The sequence below is a fragment of the Caretta caretta genome, chromosome 1, assembly GCF_965140235.1.
Source record: "Caretta caretta isolate rCarCar2 chromosome 1, rCarCar1.hap1, whole genome shotgun sequence".
Classification (NCBI taxonomy): domain Eukaryota; kingdom Metazoa; phylum Chordata; order Testudines; family Cheloniidae; genus Caretta; species Caretta caretta.
Window position 1 is genome coordinate 78569264 of NC_134206.1, and position 24216 is coordinate 78593479.

A 24216-nucleotide genomic window follows, 5' to 3' on the forward strand; every position below is an offset into this window, starting at 1 on the left:
AAAAATCTGTTACCTTCTCAAAGAAGGTGATCAGGTTGGTTTGACATGATCTACCTTTTGTAAAACCATGTTCTATTTTGTCCCAATTACCATTGACCTCAATGTCTTTACCTACTTTCTCCTTCAAATTTTTTTCCAAGACCTTGCATACTACAGATGTCAAACTAGCAGGCCTGTAGTTACCCGGATCATATTTTTTTTCCTTTCTTAAAAATAGGAACTATGTTAGCAATTCTCCAGTCATATGGTACAACCCTTGAGTTTACAGATTCATTAAAAATTTTTGCTAATGGGCTTGCAATTTCATGTGCCAGCTTCTTTAATATTATTGGATAAAGATTATCTGGGCCCCCCAATTTAGTCCCATTAAGCTGTTCAAATTTGGCTTCTACCTAGGATGTGGTAATATCTACCTCGATATCCTCCTTCCCATTTGTCTTCCTACCATTATCCCTAAGCTCCTCATTAGCCTCATTAAAGACTGAGGCAAGTATTTGTTTAGATATTGGGCCATGCCTAGATTATCCTTAACCTCCACTCCATCCTCAGTGTTTAGCAGTCCCACTTCTTCTTTCTTTGTTTTCTTATTATTAATATGGCTATAGAACCTTTTACTATTGGTTTTAATTCCCTTTGCAAGATCCAACTCTACATGGCTTCTGGCCTTTCTCACTTTATCCTTACATGTTCTGACCTCAATAAGGTAGCTTTCCTTGCTAATCCCTCCCAATTTCCACTCCTTGTAGACATTCAGCTTTTTCTTAACCACCTCTCTGAGATGCTTGTTCATCCAGCTTGGTCTACAGCTCCTGCCTATGAATTTTTTCCCCTTTCTTGGGATGCAGGCTTCCGATAGCTTCTACAATTTTGACTTAAAGTAATCCCAGGCCTCCTCTGCCTTTAGATCCACAAATTCTTCAATCCAATACACTTCCCTAACTAATTTCCTTATTTTTTTTAATTTAGCCCTTTTGAAATCAAAAACCCTAGTCACAGATCTATTTTTGTTTATCCTTCCATTTAGTTTGAACTGAATTAGCTCATGATCACTCGAACCAAGGTTGTCCCCTACAACCATTTCTTCTATGAGGTCCTCACTACTCACCAAAACCAAATCTAAAATGGCATCCCCTCTTGTTGGTTCAGCAGCTACTTGGTGAAGGAATCCATCAACTATTGCATCCAGGAGAATCTGAACCCTATTATTATTACTAGCACCTGTCCTCCAGTCTATATCTGGGAAGTTAAAGTCTCCCATGATCACACAATTCCCATTAGTATTTAAAAACATTAAAGATGTCTCTATCCATATCCAGATCGGATCCCAGCGGTCTATAGCACACCCCAAGCACTATCCCAGGGGAAGCTCTGGTAGCTTTCTTCCTCAATGTGATTTTTGCCCAGGCAGACTCTGTCTTATCCATTCCATCACTTCTTATTTCTTTACAGTCTACCTCACCATTGATATACAGTGCTACTCCACCACCTTTGCCTTTATTTCTGTCTTTCCTAATCAGCACATACACTTCAATATCTGTAGTCCAGTCATAACTACTATTTCACCATGTTTCTGCTATCCCTATAATATCTGGTTTCACTTCCTGCACCAGTAGCTCTAGTTCCTCCATTTTGTTACCTAGGCTCCTCACATTAGTGTACAAACATCTTAATTTTTGCTGTTTGGCCTCACTCACATCCTTTACCCAATTAGGCACAGACATTCTACTGCCAGTTTCACCTATTAGACTGGTATGTACAGTACCCTTCCTCCTTATGTCCATTCTCCTACCCACAGCTGTATCCTTTCTTACTTTGTTTTCTTCCCTCTCAGTGTTAAAATCCAGCGTGGAGATTACCTGGACATCTCCCAACCATCTCTCCCAGATTCCTAGTTTAAAGCTCTCTTGATCAATTGTGCCATCCTCCATCCTAGAAGTCTATTTCCCTCCTTACTCAGGTGAAGTCCATCCCAAGAGAACAGTCCTCTGTCCATGAATGCTTCCCAGTGGCCATACATTTCAAAGCCCTCCTTATAGCACCAGTGCCTGAGCCATCTGTTGAGCATCATAATCTTGTCACACCTTTGTTGCCCTTCTCTAGGAACAGGCAGAATCCCATTGAAGATCACCTGAGCCTCAATTTCCTTAAGTGTCTTCCCCAGCCTGGCATAGTCTCCCATGATACGTTCCAGTGAGAATCTAGCTGTATAATTTGTTCCCACATGAAGGACATTCAGTGGATTCTTTCTCACTTCCATTAGGATCCTCTTCAGCCTCAGGTCCACATCCCATATCTTAGCACTCGGCAGACAACACACCCTTCTGTTCTCTGGATCAGCTGTTGTTAGAGGCCCGTCTATTCTTTTCAGTAAGGAGTCCCCAATCACGTAGACCTGCCTTTTCCCGGTGATGGTGCGATTCTCCAGTCTATCCCCTGTTCCCTCTAGCTGCAAGTCCTCCCGATTCCTATTGTCCCTTGCAATCCTCTGCAACCAATCCCGTATCCTCCTGGGGATCATATTTGGTGTTGTTATCTCCATTGACTCTTGCCCTCTTCCTATAGGACTATTTGCTCTTCTCTTCTTCCTTGCCCTCTCACCTTCAGTGACCACCTGCTGTGCCCTTTCTTCATTTTCCAACTCCGCAAACCTGTTCCTGAGCTCTGTTTCTCCTTCACTAGCCCATCTTTTCCTCTGCCTGGTTCTCTTAGTCACATTCTTCCACTGTCCACTATCCTCACCCAGCAGTCTCCCCTCAGAGTTCTTTGGTCCTGCTTCCATCTGCAAATCTGAGCTTTTCCCTTCAGCCTCCTCATGTCTTTGCTCCATCATCTGCTCGAGCCCCCTTCTAAACTCAACCAGAGTTTCCACCTGCAACTCCAATCCTCAGATCTTTTCTTCCATCAGTTCTATCAGGAGGCACTTCATGCAGATGAAACTCTTTTCAGGTACCCCCTCCAGGATCATGTACTTGCCGCAGCTTCTACATCCAGTCATCTTCATTGTGTCTTCCACTACTTGGATCACTACCACTGCTGCCTCTGTATCTGTCATCACCTTCTCACCTAAGTCAAATACCTTCTCCTCCAACAGAACTCCCCCTCAAACTCCCCTGTTTACAGCTCTGTTTGCTGGCTCCTGTGCCGCTGCAGCTGTCTGGCTGTGTGGCTATTCACCCTATCCCAGCAAGCACTGGGTGTAGAGGATAGCACAGTGAGCCTCCCAGATGAGCCATGAAGATTGATAAAATACAATCTCAAGTAGCTGCTGGCACCTCCCTGTCAAGCTTACTAATGAGTGCTGTGTTACAGCTAGAGTCAACTGTCACATTATCTCTAGGCTAATAAATGGATCCTATGACAAACAATATATGAATAAAAAGCAGCTGATAGAGGATCTTTTCTTTTAACTCAGACTCTGCATATCCCCAGGATATTATCAAATTGTAAGCAAAGAAGGTCTTTAAGTTCTAGTGGGTTTTGTTGTTGTTTGTTTATTTTTTAGGAATGAGCAAACCTATCTGGATAAAGTAAAAAATGATACAACTCTTCTCATAAAACTCAAATCTAACTGAACTTTTGAGGTCTGAGAAAGTTGAAGTTTTTTCAGAATTAATAGGCATGCCTCTGTACTTTTTGGTTCCAGCAATGATTGTTGATGGAAATGTTAAATCTCATAAGAAAGACTTTATTCAAGGCATTTCCAGCACAATGAGAAATAACAAAATACAAAAACTTGGTTAAAGGAACATTAAGGTTGAAAAGTCAAGCATTCAGAACTTAGGAAATGGCAGAATTTACATTGCCCATGCAACCATAATTTGCCTCCTTGTGGATATGCATTATGATAGTCTCTATGGGATCACATACTACTGTTTTCTTATATGTGATCACGTAATTAAAGAACCTAAACAATCTTTTAACATAGTTTTTTGTATGTAATTTCCTATGTTTTATATTACTTAATATGCTGTATAAGTGACACAAAGGCAATGGTATTACCAAGCAGAGATGCTGTAATATATGCAAATGGATTAATGAACACTTAAGTGCATTTGCTAGTGACAACATCTCCGACAGCATTATCTATATGTTATGCACTAAAACCAAAATGAAATAGTCCAGTTTTTGAATCACATATGTATATATATAGTCATTGTACACATCTTTATCACTTATACTTAATGCATAAATGGAAAGCACAGAAAAGAACTCTGCACACACAAACTTTTGGATGAAGTACATCACATGTGGTCATGGGCATAGTTAGGACCCCTGGATCTTGAAAGGTGTGTTGTGGGGGGTACTAATCATTGTAGCAATGGCAATATGTCTACAGGTTTTGCATCTGTTGTTGTGACAGGTTCTGGTGCCGCTTTGTGTTGGTGTGTCCTGGTCTGTGGGGAGCTTGCTTCTGATGATGAGCTTGGTGAGGTTTGGGGGTTGTTTGAAGGCCAGAAGAGGGGTTTGGGGAAAGATTTCTTTCAGGATGTTGTCCGATTCCAGTATGGATTGTAATTATTTAATGATATATTAAGGGTTCCAGTGTGGGCTGGTAGGTGACAACTAGGGCTGTGCGGTCAGAGGTTGTTCCCTCCCTGTCTCTGCCCCCCCCCCCCCCCCCCGTATTGAAGCAGGTTCTCTTGGGGTATTTGGATTACCTATTCCATGATGCAATCTACTTCTCTGTTGGAGTGCCCTTGTTTGGTGGGGGGAGTTTTAAGTATGTTAAGGTGCATATCCCAGACTTTCTCCTCAGACTATATTGTGTGGTGAGTGCCTGGCTATAGATAACAGATTTCTTGGTATGTTTGGGATGGTTACTGTAAGTGTGGTGAGCTGTGGGTTTCTTGTATATAGTTGTCTGAAGGGTTCTCTTGTTGAAGCTGATCATGGTGTCCAGGAAGTTGATGCTGGTGTGAGAATATTCTAGTAAAAGTTGATGGATGGGTGGTGGTTGCTGAAATTGTTTTGGAAATCCATAAGGGAATTTAGGTAGTCTGTCCAGAGAATGAAAATATCACTGATGTATCTCAGGTATATAATTGGTTTTGTAGTGAATTTGTCTAGAAATTCTTCCTTGATGCAGCCCATGAAGAGGTTAGCATATTGGGCTCTTTCCATGGTTTGCAGAAAGGTAGGATCAGTCCAAAATAGCATAGAAGCGCACTTGTGAAGCAGTGTGGAAACAAACATGAGCCAGACTTCCACTTCTAGCACTCTCCTATCTGTCACAAGTAATACATTTTCCAAAACAAACAAACAAATAAATAAATGTGAATAACAAATTATGACTTCGTCTTTTTCAGTCTGAAGAGTTGGCTTTTATTAAATAAACAACAACTTGAAAGTCAGAGAATTTTTGTAACTATGATACAGCAACAAATTGTACAGCTAGTTATCTCTAGTTTGTTTGTATGTCCTACAGAGAGTAACATCTGTGCTAAAATTAACAACAGACTCATCTGAACTAGCTGTGTAAGCAATGTTTGAAAGATTTGGGAATTCACCTACAGAACAGTACAGACAATAATGTAGTAATTCAATTCAATCTTAAATCATTATTACTTTATTCATCTAGATACGGACATTAATTATTACAGAATCAATGATATCATTAGAATGGGAGAAACCGACAAGTTCAGTATCAAAGTTTTAGCAACATCAAACCACTTAGTATAAAGTCTATTTACATTCCCAGAGAAAAAGTCATTAAGAAACAAGGCTGAGAATATATTGTCCTTTAAAATAACATTAATATAATTTTGTATTTGCGGTGAACATGCTAGAAACTAAGAGAATGTACCATAAATGTTCCAACATCAACGCTAGCCCTACCTCCATAATCCTGCCCATTTTCCACCCACAGAATGTGGCTATCCTCATCAGGTACCACCAACAATGTAAGAGTGTCATATTGTGCATTTGAATTCCAATTGTATGGGCTTTAGCTATAGAGTGCTATAACTCACATCCATACTTGGGTGCTACTAGGGGTTGTGTGAGGGGGTGGGATGTCTCTACTTTGTATTAGGAAAGAGTAATGGCAGTTCTTTGTATTTTTAGGATATAAGACCCATGGTGAAAAGGTCCCCGAAAATAGTCATGCAGAGCACAGCTGATTTCTGCTGTTTAGCTGCACTGCCTGTGTGATGTGCAAAATACAGCTGTGTGGACAAAGGACCATTAGGTGCAACAGATGTATCTCAGAAGTCTCCAGTTATATCACATAACTTGGCAATTGACCCCAGAAAATAGGGGCTAGGAAGGGTGAAAGCTGTCAGTCACATGTTGCCTGGGGTGCAAGGAAACTTAAACCATCACATTATGGAGTATCCCTATATTTAGGTTGTTTAACACTTTCCTACTTTTGAAAAGTTCCATTGTCTGCAGAAAGCCATTGAAATTTGGAAGGGAAAAATCCCTGGGCCTTCCACTTGTCCAGTGAAATTCCATTCAGGTTTGGCTGAGTTATAAATTCTTTCAAATTCCCATTTCCCTTTCCTTGCTTGTGTTCCCCAGGAACCTGTTGGCAGCCTGCCAAAACTAAGCACATGAGCATTCTAACAAACTGGGTCCATGCCACTGCCAAAGCGGCAACGGCATACTGTGCTGGGAACTGTTAGAGCAGCTGAAGTGGCAGGGTGCTCCTCTCTCATCACACGCCCCAAAACCTGGGCACATAACCCCAGCATCCCATCCCCACTCTGGGGGCACTAGATGGGCCCCAACTCTCAGGGTTGGTGGAGAGTGGGTTTCTGTGTATAGGTTTAGTTTTGAAATTTGTTAGGGGATTCCAGCAAAGAGCCCTGAGTGCCCTGGCCTGAAACAAGGATTGAGGGGGAGAAGGCCGCAGTAGGATGGAGCTCAGGGAAGCAACAGCAAGAAGTTGGACTGAACAGACCTTGGTTGATGGTTTTGATACTTCAAAAAAGTTAATGGAGGATAGGTCCATCAGTGACTATTATCCAGGTTGGGCAAGGATGTGCCCCTACCCTCTGTTTGCCAGAAGCTGGAAGTGGGCGACAGAGGGTGGATCACATGAGGATTACCTGTTCTGTTCATTCCCTCTGGGACAACTGGCACAGGACACTGTCGGAAGACATGATACTGGGCTGGATGAACCTTTGGTCTGACCCAGTATGGCCATTCTTATGTTCTTATATGCTGGGACCCTCTGTAGTGAGTGCGTAGAGTTCCCATACTATCCACTGGTATGGTGGCATGAGGCCAAAAAAGGGGTGCAAGGAGCTGGGGCCAGAGACCAAATATAAGGACAATGAACTCTTATTTTGTTGGACTCTCTGTTACAGTGGAAGGGTTGGGCTAAATCATGACCTGGCTAGAGGGCCAAGTTACAGGAACAGAGACCTCCACAGCACCAGAGCGACTGCCAGATGGGAGAGAAGGGCTACGCCACATCTAGCCACAAGGTGGTGATCTAACCGTGAGTGAACTCCTTCATGTATAAGAATAACAAAGGACGGTTCAGTCCAAAGGACAGGATTGTACAAGGCATAAATGATGCAGAATTTGATTCCAAAAGCCTATTATTAAGGAAACATTCTATTCTAGTGTATTGGTTTCATACCGTGTTTTCCTTAATTGTATTAATTTACATCTCCTGTTATGTTTCTTAAATATTTTCTCATTATTTTCCCCCTAATAATTAGCCATGAAATAATGATGTAAAGTGGAGTTCCTTTTGAAAGTGTACCTGCCATTTAATAATGCTGAGCTTTTGATAATCATTAATGTGCACACTCAAGCATAGGGATGCTTTATTCACCATGCCATGGTACAGCTATTAATGATACTCAAAGGACTGAAAATTAACATTTTGGATATGTCCAGAGCAGTAAACTGGTAAACAAGCCTGCAGTTAGTGCTATGGATGATTTGAATCAACAAGGGTGAAAAGATTTGGTTACTCTGTGTATTAGTGTTAATAGGAATAGATTATAGAGGAATATTTGTGCTGTGACCTTCTGTGCACTAATTGAAATAGTATTCAGAGTCAGCAGTGGAGTAATCAAGTTAAACACTGAATCATAAATCATCATGAAAAGTGCTGTCACAACTTAGCCATTAATGCCCTGTATTGCTGGGCAGCCTCACGAAAATATCTGCTATGCCGATCTTTAGGTTAATAGGAACAGAAATGGCATTTAAAGACTGTTTGGATCAAATCTGCTCTGAGGTTGAAAGTGTTACTTTGTTAATTTACTGGTAATTTGAAGTGATGTAGTTAGGGTTAGAAGCAGCACAGCTGAGCCCCTTATAGGGAGACAAAGGGCTGTGGGAGTTTCTTCTAATATTGGGTGCAATACTGATTCACTTTTAATATACATGTGTAGTTTCCTTTGTTTCAGCACTGTATAACATTTGGCACGATAGTCAAAATTAAAATACATAAGGTTTAGCTGCATGACATAATTCTATTCCAAACTGAATTCAAATGTTCATACACAGACAGCACCTTCAAGTTTTAATATTATTGTGAAAGCTGAGGGCATCGCAACAAAGAACTTAACTTTACATTAAAAAAAACACAAGGGTATTTTGTTGTATTTATCTTTTTTAATTGGTATTTGAGAAGAAAAATTAAAGCTTTATGTTTCAAAGAGACAGAGACAAGCTGGAATTCCAAAGGCAATATTTTCTATGGGTAATTTTCTGATTCAGTTTTGATCAAAATAACAAGCAGGAATGATGTATACTCTTTCTAATAAAGACCTATGTCCCAACACTGGGAAAGCTTGTGCTAATTTGATCCGTTACTCATCAGATTACTCAGACAACTAGATGCATAATGTTTAGGGGAGTACCTATTTATCATGATTTGCTTCAAATATTGTTAATTAACATTAACAAATTACAGTAGGCATCTGGTAAAAAGGAACTTTCTTTAAATAACCAGTAAAAATGGTCTTAAGAAATATCCTGATTCTCAGATGCTTATTTTCAAGGGGGTTCCACAAAAGTTACACTGGCATTTGTGTGAATTTGCATACATTCAAGGTATAATGTATTAAGCTGAAACAATGTTACTTCATACATTATTTATTCATATAAAAAGCCAACAATTTTAGTTTTCATAATTTGTTCATTCAAGGAAAAGGACGTGTGAAAAATTTGCTAGTGATTTCAAGAATACTTCCATTTTAATTACTTACTTATTTTACAGTGAATCCAACTGTACAAGTAATGCCTTTAGCCTTGTTCACTTTTGCCTTAAATTTGATTTTTCATTTTCAGATGCCTATCCTTTGCTCACAATTTTTAAGGGTCAAATTCTATTCTCAGGTACATTGATATAAATCTGGAATAACTAAATTGAAGCTGCTAAAGTTCCTCAAGAATTGTCGGCAGCATTTAGAACCTAAAGAAATAGCTTTAGTCTTTGTACATGATTCATAACAAAAGTGAAAAAAGATTTAGAGAAAAGAATTGAAAAAAGGTTAAAAGTGATTACAAACATAGAACATACATAAACTGATTGAGTAATTTCCTCAATTTGAACTGTTCACCCCTAGGTTTTGCGAGGACATGTGTGATTAGCTATGCAGGGCTCAGGGAGGCTTCCATGACCAGCACACTATAAGGTAGAGGAAGGTTTTTCAGGCCATATTTCAGACTCATTACATGAGTTTTCATTTTCTTTGGGGAGATCCAGTGACCTCAGGCCCAGAATCCTTTACCATGAAGTTGGCCATATGAATGTTTGCCATAGATGTAGTACAACAAAAAGGTATTTATAGGAAGTTTGATTTGGCTCTCATGCACTAAAGTTAGATTTACACTGATGTAAAACTGGTATGAGGTGAAAATCAAGCCTAGTGTGTATGTCTAGAGTTTCTGCCAGAAAAGCTGCTAAGGCCAGTGGAGATACAGGAACCATTGATGAAGGAGCTGTGTTATATGTTCTGAAAGCACCTTTCACACATGTCTAAAACCAATCTTTTACTTCAAAAGGGGACAAAATTAAAAAGTTATCAGAAATTAGTTTATATTCTCTGTCTACTGTTTGGGCCCCAAAGGGTTGCCTTGAAAGTGGTTGGTTTGCCTACCACTTTAACATTTTAACTACCTTTCCCTGTGCTAAGGAAAAGCCATTGTTTGTGTTCACTATATTTTATTTAATATGGAATTTCCAAAACTTGCCTTGCTTTAAGAGTATTTAATGAGATCTTTCAGCCAATCAACTACTGTTAACTCATATTCACCATAAAATTCATAGTTATTCAGCACCAGAACTAACTTTTACCCCTTTGTGGAAAGTAAATGCCAAAACGAAAGCTGCATGCTATTTCAAAGATACATACTATATTTCAAACACTAAAAAAAAATTTCCTTTAAAATATCCTTTTGTAAAAAGTTGTAGTGAAGTACTGTACTTGCTGTATAAAAAGAATAGCATAACTGTTGTTAGGTCAGTATGTACAGTAGTATGATGAGAATATACAGTCAGTATATAGCTCAGAATTACCCTTCATCCTACAGTTTGGCTCTACTGGTAGTTGACATAAAACACCACAAGGTAAACCTCCATTTAATTTTTTTCTCCCAAGCTTGGCTGCTCCTGGAATTTTCCCTACAGGGATATTTCTGTCCCAGATCACAGTCCCCTACCCAGAAAGTCATTTCCAATTCTCTTAAGTCCTGGTGGCGTTAACAAACCACACTTGACACAAACAATCTTCATAACTTACCCAGAACCTTAAACGCAGGAGAGCCCAGCCACCTTGTCGCATAGAATTTTACAAGGAATTACAATTTATTGATGTTTCTTGAATATGTTCATTTTAAGCTGTTATTGCCAAACTCAGCCCCACTATAAAAGGGTATAAGTTTATTGAAGGCAATGGTATGATCTCAGTGCTGTATATTTCCTATCTGGCCCATGAAACTGTAAATAAGCAAATACATCAAAAGTAAAAATTGATAACTCTAGTTTTGTAGAGTGAATAAGTTTTACGATTTTGAACTGTCATCATAAAACCATGTTAGGAGGAAGTCAGTCATAGAAACAATACACATAATGGGCCAAATCCAGGAATAATTCCATTAGCTTCCATGGAATTGTGCCCACTTAAGTGTTTGCTTAACTTTAATAACACAGTGAAAACATGAAATTGGTTTGCCTTCCTGTCTCCCAGCAAATTGTGACTTTAATTCATGATTAAAGTAAAGCATATTGCTATGAAGAATACGTAATAGTAAAATAAACAATGCACATGCCAAATACTTGCAACAAACTACACAGAGTTTAAGAATTACTCATTAAACATATTCAATGAATGTTTTCAAGCAACAAGTAGATCTGAGAAAAATCACATGCTGGTCACAGACAATTCACGTAGAGAGGGAAAAAAGCTACATTTCTAGACTAAGGGGGAGATTTTCAAAGGCACAAAGGGCAGTTAGGTACCTAACTTCCATTGAAAGCCACTGGAAATTGGGTACCTAATTGCCCTTTATAACTTTTAATTGTTTGTTTATATTTATTTATATTAAGATAGTTCACAATAGGGGCCCAATTTTTGGGGTGCTGTACAAACACGAGAAAAGAAACAAACCCTGCCCTCAAAGTCTTTGAAATCTACCCCTAAATTGCTATAAATCATTCACCTAGCTCTAACTAGAAATCATTGCTGTATATTTATATACACATTACATTAACATATATCCACACACAAATAAAATGTATATGGAAAATAGAAAGTAAACATGGATAGTTTTCTTTTAACGCAGTAAACATATTACATTATTTTTATTTTGCCTGTGTCTTGGAGGAATAATGGTAAATTATTATACAAAAACATCACAGTATCATCTTCCATAAGCTTCTACTCATTACTGATTACCATGTATAGTTCATATCTTCAATAGTACAATATTACATAAACCCATCTTGTTCAAATTTAGCAAGTGGTTTTGTATTACTATATGTATACACACACATACTAAATACTCATACAGTATACTGTTTAATTTATTTCATATATCTTTCATACTGGAACTATATAGATTCATGCTTGGCAATGAAAGAGAAAAGGAAAGAGAGGACATAAACAATTTATTGGCTTCTTAAAACTGCTTTTTAAGAGTCTGCATTAAAAATCTTAGTGACCCTGTCTTGCACAGTACAATTCTCTAAAACTTCTAAGTCACTCAATGATAAGAGGCTGATCTAAATGCTTCCACTGCATTAATCAAATACCACGTCTAATTAAAAGAGCCATGCACAAAGCTTTTTCAAAATGTTGCTCAGGTATTGCAATAATTTCTGATCACCCAAGCCTGGAAGACAAATAATTAGAGCTGCCAGAGCATTCTGATGAGTGATGTCAGCATCTCCAAGTGACCTTCCCTCCACTAATTAATTTTCATCTTAAGAAAAGAGACCCTGTTGTTGCACATTATTAATTGAGTTCACTAAAAGATGCGCCTGATTAATTTTTGTTGATAATACTTGTCATTCTAGGCAGTAGCTGTAATCATTCTATTGGGTTTTATTTTTTTAAGTTGATCTAGGTCTTTTGCAATGTGACTGATACAGTATCTCTGATACACAAAAATGTGCATAAGGGCATATTCTATAATGGAACAATTCTCATTGTTGTTGATTGTTTAGGTCAAGTGGAACGTTGATGTCTAGTTTGCTAACTTATTTTCAATTCAGTTAACTGAGTTTCATCCTCTCTGCCCCCCGCAGACTTCTGCCACGTTCCTATTAAACCCCAAAGGATACTCACATTTTTCTCCACTTCTCATCTCCTGCAAAAGCACTATGTTTCTACCACCACCCTGCCAGCTAAAGAGGACTGGATGGGGCTTGCTCAAAGGCAATACTTTCTAGATTCAGGATGAAAGAGCAATAGAAGGCAGACCCAGCCCCGAAGGATTTGAAGGTGCTGAGGATTTGAAGGTGTGTGGTCAGAACATATTAGCTAATGTGTTCTAAATCTAGTGCAAACAAGACAGTGTATATACCTTAACATATGTGAAGTAGGTTGAATTGATGCATAGGCTCCCCTCAAGGCTTTATCTTGACCAGCTAATCTACATTACCTTGCCTATGCTAGACTCTTAGGACACATGAGCCATACATTCTAACAACACATTTTTACATCCTCATGTAGTCAAACCTTAGGGTTGAATGCATTTGACTCTGCAATGTCTTCAGCCCTCGTTGCTCCCTACTAGTCCAGAGAGTGAGCAATCTAGATTTACTTCAAAAATCTAATTGACTGTAATCACATAAATGCAAATATTTAAATAAAGTGCTAACATAAGTAAGAGGGATAGCCAGTTATTGATAAATTTGTAACCTTTTCTTGGATCATAATTCTGAGATTCAGATCAGTCAGATGCAAGGCAATTCTTTACAAAAAGTACAACCTTGTGCACTTGAATACATTGGGGATCTTCACAAGTGCTTCTGAATTCCATTCCTGGAATGAAATTAGCTGAATATAACAACTAGAGTATACAATAGCTGTAATTACTTGTTTTTCATAAAGTCAAACTGGTCCCCATGTAACAAAAGCCCTGATCTTAAAGCGTATAGGCAATATGTCACTAAAATATAGCAGGGTTTTTTCCCTGCTTTGGAGAGTATTTTAATCAAGTTTTAATCAACATAACGTGATTATCAATTTATCAAATATCAATTTAGCAACAAAGATTATGGAAATTTTCCCCAAGCCAGTGAACAAAGTATGATTAAAAAAGAGTTCTTCACATACCGTGATGAACACACACATACATCTCTTCAGTTATGTTCCACCACTTGAAGGGACAAACATACTGAAAAAAGGGGTATGGATATCAAGTTTACTAGAAATGTTTTTTTATAAACTGTAATAGTTACTCTACAATAGTTTTGAAAATCTTTTTCCTTTCCCCATACATTCAAACATGAACAGTATTTCCTCTGCCTAAGACTATAAGATTAGGGCCCACTTTGTCTGGAAACCTACTTTATCATGTAGTCCAGGCACAAAGTTTGGCTGACAGGTACTATATATATTAAAATTGATAGAATCTGGTGAGAAGTGTTTGGTGCACTGGTAATTGCTAGTTTCTTTTTTAAATTCACAAATACATACTTGAAAACTAACAAATATATTCACAGCGGTGACAATTATCTTTGTAGAATCTTCCCAAATACAAAGTTTGTGCTCCTGTATTCCTTTTTTACCTAACAAATGCTATTCCTAGAGCCGCGATAACTTTATCAAAATGACACTGCTGCATAAGCAAAGAAGTAAACACAGAGACCCACTGGCTTTGACTTTTGTCTGCTTGGGTTTGTGTTGCTCTACATGGAACACACAAAAATCAAGTCAGAAAATTATTGCTATATCAATACTCAATTATTTTATTTAGCTTTTCCTCAATTTATTCTTTTAGTCACAAGACCCAACCAACTAAACAAAACCATAAATTATCAGCTGGGAAGGAAAGAAAGAAAGAAAGAAAGAAAGAAAGAAAGAAAGAAAGAAAGAAAGAAAGAAAGATTTATTTCTATTGTTAAAAACTTCAGAGGTGCTTGGAAACTACCATCATGCAGGGAAGGGAGAGTACTTAATAGAGAAGGACAAAACTGACATGAAATGAATTGTTAATAGTGAAGCATCTTTGAAAATCATAAGACAAGTCTTTAAACTACTAAAGAAAAACTTGACAGTATCCATTTTACTTTTGCAGGGAGAACATAATGGACTAATATTTAAAGGTGATATAAAGCATGATGAAAAAATTAGAGAAATTTTAAATTCTCTCTCTCTCTCTCTCTCTCTCTCTCTCTCTCTCTCTCTCTCTCTCTCTCTCTCTCTCTCTCTCTCTCTCTCTCTCTCTCTCTCTCTCTCTCTCTCTCTCTCTCTCTCTCTCTCTCTCTCTCTCTCTCTCTCTCTCTCTCTCTCTCTCTCTCTCTCTCTCTCTCTCTCTCTCTCTCTCTCTCTCTCTCTCTCTCTCTCTCTGTTTTTTGTTTTGTTTTCCTTCTAAGTTTAGTGATGGACATACATTCTTAGAGACTGAAGTCCCACAAAATAGGCACACTGTGATTCCAAGGGAGTGCAACCTTCCAATCCAAGTGCCCTGCCCATATGCCTCAAACTTGACCTGGCTGACTAATTTTTGGGAGTGAAAGGATAGTTTCTCACTATTTCCATTCAATCCCTGGCTTCTTTTGCTGAGACTGCTTACAAGACTGTTAATTTTGGACCAGTTCCTATTTGCCTTACTTGCAAAATTCCTTGATTTAAATAGGATTACTCACATACTCAGCTGAACAATGCAAGCAGGGTTTGGCTGTCTGGTGATGTTTGCTATTATGAATGAAAACCTGCCCACTAGGAACTGACTGGAGAACATTAGCTCATTTCACATTGACTACCACAGGTAGACATCAGATGGTGACTTCTGTCTGCAACTGACCTGGGCTGGATTGAATCAATGAATTATGGATGAGAGGTTTTGCAGTCCATTACAAATCCCCTGAGCCCTCTAGTCCTTCATATTTTCCCCAAATCCTGTACAGAGCTATTTTTGCCAATGACTCTCAGTGATAAAGTTTTATTATTATTGTAGCCTTCTTTCCAATTTAAGATGCTCTTGGAGTCATCTTTGTGTTTAACTTTATGTCAACTGTTCATGCTCACACTATCACTATATATATATATGTAATTGTTTTGAGGTGATATAAATTTCCGTCAGAAGGAAGATAAACCCAGATTACCAAATGCATTTTCATCAATGACTCCCTATTAGGCTCAAGAGTCACAAGGTTAAATGTCAATAATCCAATATCTATCCAGCCTCAAAGCAATCTCTTCATTCAAACAATATCTACCATTACATACTGAACAAATCAGAGCAACTGTTTTCCCATTTATGAGATTTATACAGCCATTTAGAAAAAAAAATTCTTGTGGTTCCACTGATATTATCAGTAGTACTACCAGAGTGAGTAGTTCAAATCAGATTTCATCCATGCTAGGTATTGGTTTTGTGTGTCAGCATGAACTTTCAGAATACATTGGTTTATATTACCAAGGACAGATATAGGTACTAAAGCCTCCCCTCATCTTTCCCCCCACAAAATTCAAGCCCCGCAGAGCTTTATATTACCTTGGAGATAAAACAGCTTAAAGAGTGCACAGCTATAGTAAGAAAGTCCTTTAATCTATTTCTTTAATTTGTTGTTTCAAGCTACAGTAGAATCTCAGAGTTGTGAAAACCTTGGGAAAGGAGGTTGTTTGTAACTCTGAAATGATTGTAACTCTGAACAAAACGTTCTGGTTGTTCTTTCAAAAGTTTACAACTGAACATTTACTTCATATAGCATTGAAACTTTACTATGTAGAAGAAAAATTCTGCTTTTAACCATCTTAATTTTAATGAAACAAGCATAGAAACAGTTTCCTTACCTTGTCAAAACATTTTTTTAAACTTTCCCTTTATTTTTTTTGTAGTTCATGTTTAACACAGTACTGTACTGTATTTGCCTTTTTTTTTTCTTTTTTTGGTCTGTGCTGCTGCCTGATTGTGTACTTCTGTTCCAAATGGGGTGTGTGGTTGACTGGTCAGTTCATAACTCTGGTTTCCATAACTCTGAGATTCTATGGAATTCTTACTGGGGTCCCAAAAGTAAGAGAGTGGATCAGATCCTTTGGCAGCACAAAGCAGACTTTAAGATGGCCTAAGAGGCCAGCAAAGGATTCCCACTATACAGGAGCCACCTGCCCTCATCACCCTGCTGTAGGTGGCACAGTCAAGGGAAAGGGAGTTTGCTGAGAGCGCTGACAGACCCAACCATTGTAACAGTCACTTGGGATCCATTGCAGTTGGTGCAACACAAAGTAGCTCTGAGGCCACCTTAAGTTGCTCCTCAGGAGCAAACCACCATCCAATGAACTCAGAATTGGAGAGCCACAAAGCTGCGCCAGCCATCAAATGGCCCTAAGGATCTTATGCTATTTTTGTTTGCCTTCACAAAGTCAGCTAGTTTCCACAGCAAAGTGAATAAGAATGGAATATGATTTTCAGTGAACAAGCAACCAGAAAAATGATGTATTTTATACTTTATTTCTAATTTAGAAAATGCACCTGTACATCAGTTATAAAAATGCACCAATGTACACCGATTATAAAATAATTAAAATAATACTAATTTTAAAATAACTGACATGTTTTTACTCAAAAGGACCCCAAAAAGAAAATACTGCAGACCACAACAGAAACTGAAATCCCTGCCCCAACCCCCCGCGCCCACACACACACACACACCCTCTTCAGGAAATAGCCTGAATAGATAGATAGGTCTTGCAATGTACCCTGAAACACAAACAACTCAGGAGCAATAGGGTAATAAAATTCCAATTAAGGAAGCATAAGACGTTCCAGGAGAGGTGCCGCTTTGTTCACTGCTCCTCTGTCCCCACCAGTAAGGTTCTCTCAACATTGATCAATCCCCCTTCATTTCTCTTCACCCACCCTACAACACCATAGGGCTTCCCTCACCATCTTTCCCCTCCTGAGGTTTGGAAACACTAATCAGTCATTTTCATCCTTGCCAAACCATCCTTTCCATCCTTTTAAATCCATCATTTTCCATTATCAGCCAGTTCCCTTCCTTCTGCAGTTCATCAGCCAGTTGCTGTGAGGCTCCTCCTACTCATCCAGCCCATCTTCCTAATTAAAAATAGAATTATGTGCCCTCTTACTTCCTTCTAGCACTTGAGCTGCTTCTCTCTGCCTACCACCTGTGGTGTGGGCTGTAGTCTGGGGGACTTCTACTCTTTTTGTGTTTTTCTTAATTTCCTTCTCAGTGATGTTTTGAGTAACCAGGAAACACCACGTTTCAAATGTCCCTAGGCCTTACCTTTCAGGATTACTTTGTGCAGCCCAAAAAAGCTCTGTTGGCTCTATTCTTGTCCCTGGGATGTAGCTGAATTTGGATTCCCTACATTCATGAGATTCTACATTATTCCTCTCCAGAGGTCATCATACACAACATTCCTCTTGTTTTCCATGCCAGGGATGTTAATCTTGCTTATCAAAACAATCAGATTCACCCATCACTATTTAAAGCCATCTCTTTCAGAAGCACAGGAATTATATATTCCCAAACAAAATATTTTTAAAAGTTAACCATTAAAATGTGTTTTAGCAGAGTCCAGGTAACAGTCAACAACAATATTACAAGAATTCTACATGCTTGGGGAAGAGAGGCGGAGTTCAAATGTTAGAAGAAAATGCCTGGAAATGAAGTTAAGGGATTCAGCACCTTCCTTGTGCTCTATAATCCTTCATCTCTCCCTGTAATTCAGTCGTACTGGTAGGAGGGACACAGCTAGTCTACCCAATCAGGGAACATGGCCATGTGAACACATGTGAGAGCTTTAAGCAGCTTGTGCTTTAGTTTATAACTGTCACCACTATAACAATGGAAGGTCCCATAATCCCTTCCCACTCCACCCTATTACTCAGCACATTGTTTTTCATGTTTATTTTTAAACAATTTCCATTTCATTTCATTCTTCCCTGACATATCAAGAAGACTCAATCACATATTTAAGAAAGAACTGCAAAATAATGAGAAATTAAGAGCAAGGGAGAGGAGAAAAATACACAAGAATTAAAATTGCCCTGCAGAGGGGTGACTGTCCTTTTGACAAAAAGGGGCTTAACTGGCTAAGACAGATGTGCTGATTTTTGACCCAATGTTTAGAGAGTAACTGTTCAGTATATCCACAAATGTTAAAGTTTCAGAGGACCTGCTCAGAAGTCAGGAAATGGATGGTCGCCTGAACAAATGTAACTGTGCCTCTTTGTGTGTATTTATTATGATATAGTCTTTAATTACATAATCACGTAATATTTTTCCACAGGACTCTGCCACAGTTAGTGGGTAAGATGGACAGTGCTCTGTGAACAAAGCAGCTGCTCATTATCCTCATTATTCAATATGTGGTCTCATTCCTCATTTAGTGTAATAAACCCTGCACTGAATCAGGATTTTTTTTTCTTTATAGGCATTTCTATGACACTCATCAATGTACTGAGTACCTCACAAGCATTAATGAATTTATCCTTACAACATCTCTGAGGCTGCAAAGTATTATTCTCATTTTCAACTGGTTGCTAGAAAGCAGCAGAGCTCCTGCCTCATTTCAGGCACCCCTTCCATGTCGAATGGAATGAGGTAGAAATCATTCAGAATCTTGCTGCCTACCCTGTACATTTTCACGAATCAGAGAAAGATATATCATGACCTAAGCAACACATACATTTGAAAAAAGAAAAGGAGTACTTGTGGCACCTTAGAGACTAACCAATTTATTTGAGCATGAGCTTTCGTGAGCTCACGAAAGCTCATGCTCAAATAAATTGGTTAGTCTCTAAGGTGCCACAAGTACTCCTTTTCTTTTTGCGAATACAGACTAACACGGCTGTTACTCTGAAACATACATTTGAAGTACCAATAGAACATTAGCAGATGGTAAGAGACCCCATTGCAAAATTCGGTATGCAAGCACAAAGTATATTTTCAAAAATCCTTATGCTCATCAGCAGGCCATCAGAAGTTAGATCTGTGATCTTGGGGCTGTATCCCTGCCAAAATTCAAGTTTCTTTAACCACTGACAGGATGGGGCATTGTAATTTTATCATGGGAAAGTATCTTGGCAACTCTCTTTGTTCATGAAGATTGCTGAACTACTTTGGCTTAGCCATCGCAAACAAATTTGCTCCTGACCTAAGAATAAACCTACTAAATTTCAGCCATAAAACTAAAAGACTGAAGTGATGACCAACTGAAAATTACACCTTGGTGTTGATATATTCTCGGATTACAATAGCTGCAAAGTTTAAAGGTGTGTCCAAAACAGGGAAAGTAATGGGACCTCATGTATAGGGTGTTAATAATACCATTGAATAATCATTTAGTTTATGAGAAAATGATGGACTCTGACAGGCATGTATTCTCTGGAGAAAAATATGAAACTCATCTCCGCAACAAGACTACTTCATAAAGTTCGACCAGATGCACAAGCCAAGCAAGGTAACATAAAATCTTTAGAATTGAAGCAAGTCGCAGAAAGTTGCAAAGCCACAATACAATGATCTCTCCTCATCCCACAGCCCACAATGCTTCAGTCATTAGCATTTTCGACCCACCATTCATGGCTATACTATAAATTTTACAGGCTTTGGAGTAAATCCTCTGCATCCTGCATCAACGGGGGATAATCTGACTCACTAACCTATCTTCTGAAAAGACCCCATTTTAAAAATCCTTTCCTAAGCCAGCCTGAGGAAGAGGACCCAAGGCTCACAGCTCAGAAAAGGAGTTGTACTTTTGTTTCCTTTCTAGAAACACTGCACTGAATGCAAAAACTGCAAGGTTAGTATGTATGCAACTTGAGCAAATTAGATGCCTGGTGCTATTCCATAATACAATGTTGACATTGCCAAGTAAACTGTTAAGATTTAAACTTTTTTTCACTTCACAAGATGACCCAGTGCAAGACAAGTTAGAAAGTGCAATTAAAAACTTACTTCCACAGCTGCTTCATCTAATGTTCTGCACACAACCACATCACATTGTATACAAACCAATGCCAACAAGCATCTCCTAGATTATATAATTTTAGTACTATCAATACTAACTTAATAGCAACATTTCTCATTTTAAAAATAAACAAAAAAAACCCCACTACCCTCTATATTTATTTTCTTGGTGTGAAATCCTCTATTGTTGATTGTCCTTCATGGTAGTTTTATCAGAGTGGAAATTGCCAGTTTGAAAGCATCATTTTGTATATTCTTCATTCTCTCCTCAAGATGATCTTGTTAAGCTTCCAGGGTTTAACATGTTGAATCCATCTTCTGTTCAGATTCTAGCTACAGTACAAATGCTATTTTTCTAGCTCCCCTATTTTCAAATAGAAAATGGCTATATTTCTTTCCTATTTAAATATTGCACAAAAAATAGTTCCAACTAGAGAAAGTCTTGAAAAGCACAGTATATTTGTTTTCCTGCAGCTGTCCTATGGACATGAATAATAGAAGACATCCATATACTGTATCATTAAAAGTTGTCGTTTCAAGTTTCATTATGTTTCAATCTAATGTTTATATTCCCATGGATACCTTTTAAGGTCATACTAGAAATCAAATAGTAGGTATCCAATTTGAATTTTTATAAGGTAATATCCCTAAAACAGTATGAATTCTAATGTCTTCCATATATTTCTAATTGAAACCTAAACGAATTATTGCATAATTAAAATTACTTGATGTAATGACTCTAATGCTTTCATTTGTTTGCATTTTCAGCAACATCAGAGGCTATTGTATTAATCAACTAATTTGAAACCTGTTTTTTGAGTCTCTGTGGATTGAATTAAAATCAGTTTGTAGGTGCCAGATTCTGATCACAGTCACACCAGCATAAATCCAGGATAACCACACTGAAGACAGTGATGTTACCCTGATTTTCACAATCCTAAACGAGGGCAGAATCTGGCCCTAAGTAAGCAGCCCAGTATAAGGGATTTAATACAAGACAGACATGGCAAAAATCAGGACAAGCCTAGTTAATGCCCATTTCTGCCCATTTCTCCTCTCCTCAATACAAGTGGACCATTAGAAAACCACCGCATGGTAGAAAGAGTCAACTCCATGATTTTCTCTCTATAGCAGCAATCTGATTTTTAAAAATCGGTATTGGCATCTCACTCAGATAAAGCTCATAGATGGAGCAAAGGCATGATACAGGCAAACAATAAGAGTAAAAGGGATATTAAATGATCCACCACGGCAGGGGAACAAGGAAGCCCTAAAATTAAAGGGTCACTGTGGGTCCAGTGATCCCATGTGGAGGAGTGTTTGGATCAGATTAAATGATGGACTTTTCATATCCTATTTAATAAAGGTATCTTTTTTAAATATCTACCCCAATGATACTATTTGTTATGCAGTAGGCTTGAGTCCCCATTTGTCCTCCCTTTACACAAAATCCTAAATCTGCCCGACAGAGTCTTTTACAGTAAAACAACAATAAAGTCTCTTGTCAACAGCTTGTTGAAACAGATACAATACATGGGGTACTGAGATAAAAAAAAGCATGAAAAGCATTTCTGCCAGCATCGTACAAAATATTGAACATCTGCTATATCTGGGATCCTGGGAGCTGTAATTATAATTTTTGAAATCTGCACACAAGAGTTATAAATATTAGAACTGTAGCCTGTGAAAGCCATGAAATATTTAAGTTGTTTGGCAAGCTTAAGAAAAACTCATAAACTTAATTTAAGCAGCCAAACACTGTATTTTTACAGATTTTACATCTTTCATGTCACTAGTCATATAAATTAAAGCTAACCGTGGAGCAGCCCAGAAGTTACAGATGGCAACTCCTGTGGGCAAAAGAAGGTCAGTCTGAGATTTAAGAGTTTCAGCAACAGTCCACCTTCCTGCTTTCTCCATATTTTAATTCTTGCATTAAACTTGTCTTAGGTATTTCCAAGACACCCATTACTTAGTCATCTATGAAGTGCCAAAAGTGTGCTTGATGCTGTAGCAATATATCTGAGGATATTGGGCCAGATTCACCTGTTTGTTTGTGTCGGTCCAGCAATACAAACCCAACTTATTTGGCCCTTTAAGTTGGGTCTATGGCTGCTGGAGGGAGCTCAGAGAACTTACCCACTGTCCCTGCACCAGGGATCTCACAATCTAATACAGACACAGAAAATATATTTCATCTGGATAATGATTTAAACTTGAAGCAGAACAGTTTGCAGAGATAAAGGATGAAAAGCTTTTCAAAAAATGTTTTAGGGAGGGAGCTGAGTGAGAGAGATAGTTTGGCACATGAGAAGAGGAAGGTAATTTCATGCCTAAAGGGCAGCATGAAAGACATCACTATGATGAGAGAGGGTGAAGGGTACAATGGGGATTTTGAGGCGTGAGAGTTTTTTTGTACAGGGTTTTGTTTTCAGGTTGCTGCTGTTCTAAAACCGCTCATGAAGATAGAAAATGCTCTCGATCAAAGATGAGTAAAATAATTTAGGATATGAAATACCACAGCCAAATTCACAGAAGCTACAATACGAAAGAGACCCAAAGGCAGATTCTCATTTGTACAAGTGTCTGTTCAACCTGTTAGGTACCCATATGCCACCATCAAAAAATGCAGCTCCGCATATGGGTCAGGGGATGGCCAAATGTGCCTACTGTATGCATGTAGCAAGAGTGAACTTGAATGGATAAGGGAGAAAGAGGAGAAAATATGAGATGACGTAAAGTGATTTTAAATAGAGAGATCCAAATTCTTCTCTCAGTGATTCTGGTATTCATTTGGAAAATGCCACTGTCGTGATAAGAAATTCATTTGCAAATCAATGGAGTAACAATAGATAATCACTGGTGTAGCAGGGCAGAATTTGGCTCAAGGAGCTCAAATATGTGCTTCTTATTCAGGAAAAACTTTCTACCTAAATGCCAGGTGTCATGAAAGTATTAGAGTAGTCGCTAGTTAATTCAATGGACCTAATTATGACCTCACTTATACATGTTTTACACCAGTATAATTCCATCACATTCAGTGGAGGCACTCATGAACTACATCTTTGTCTGCACTGCCAGCAGATTCTGGTTGTAGACCTGGAATATCTGGATCAAGATGGATATGTGCCAGTGCAAATTCGATTATTTTGAGATACAAAGGTTCCCATGCCAAACCCTCTCCCTGATGCCAGCATAGGACTGGAGGAAAGTTTTGGATGCTCCCAATTCTGCTGTGATCCCTGGCTGTTTTTTTTCAGCTCACTGGCATCAAGAGTAGCCCCCACCACCAATTTACACTATGCACTCTTCAGCCAGAGCTGAAAATCTGGCCCTTGGTTATATACCACAGGAATCCAGATACTAAATGGCAGCCAATTCATTTAAGACAGTCGGGTTATCACCAGTCTACATTTAAACAATATTTACATCAGGTTTGTTCAATTAGCACCAATTAGTCTAAAATGATCTTTTCAGCTAATTTAGTCAGTTCTGTCTCCCACCACGTGCACAAATAGTAATCACTGTGTTACCGAAATACAGAAAAGGCAGTTTTTACTGTTCTCTTTTTCACATATGACTTTCAACACTCGCCTTAATCTCACTCCTAGCACAATGTATTTTCCATCATAACTGCA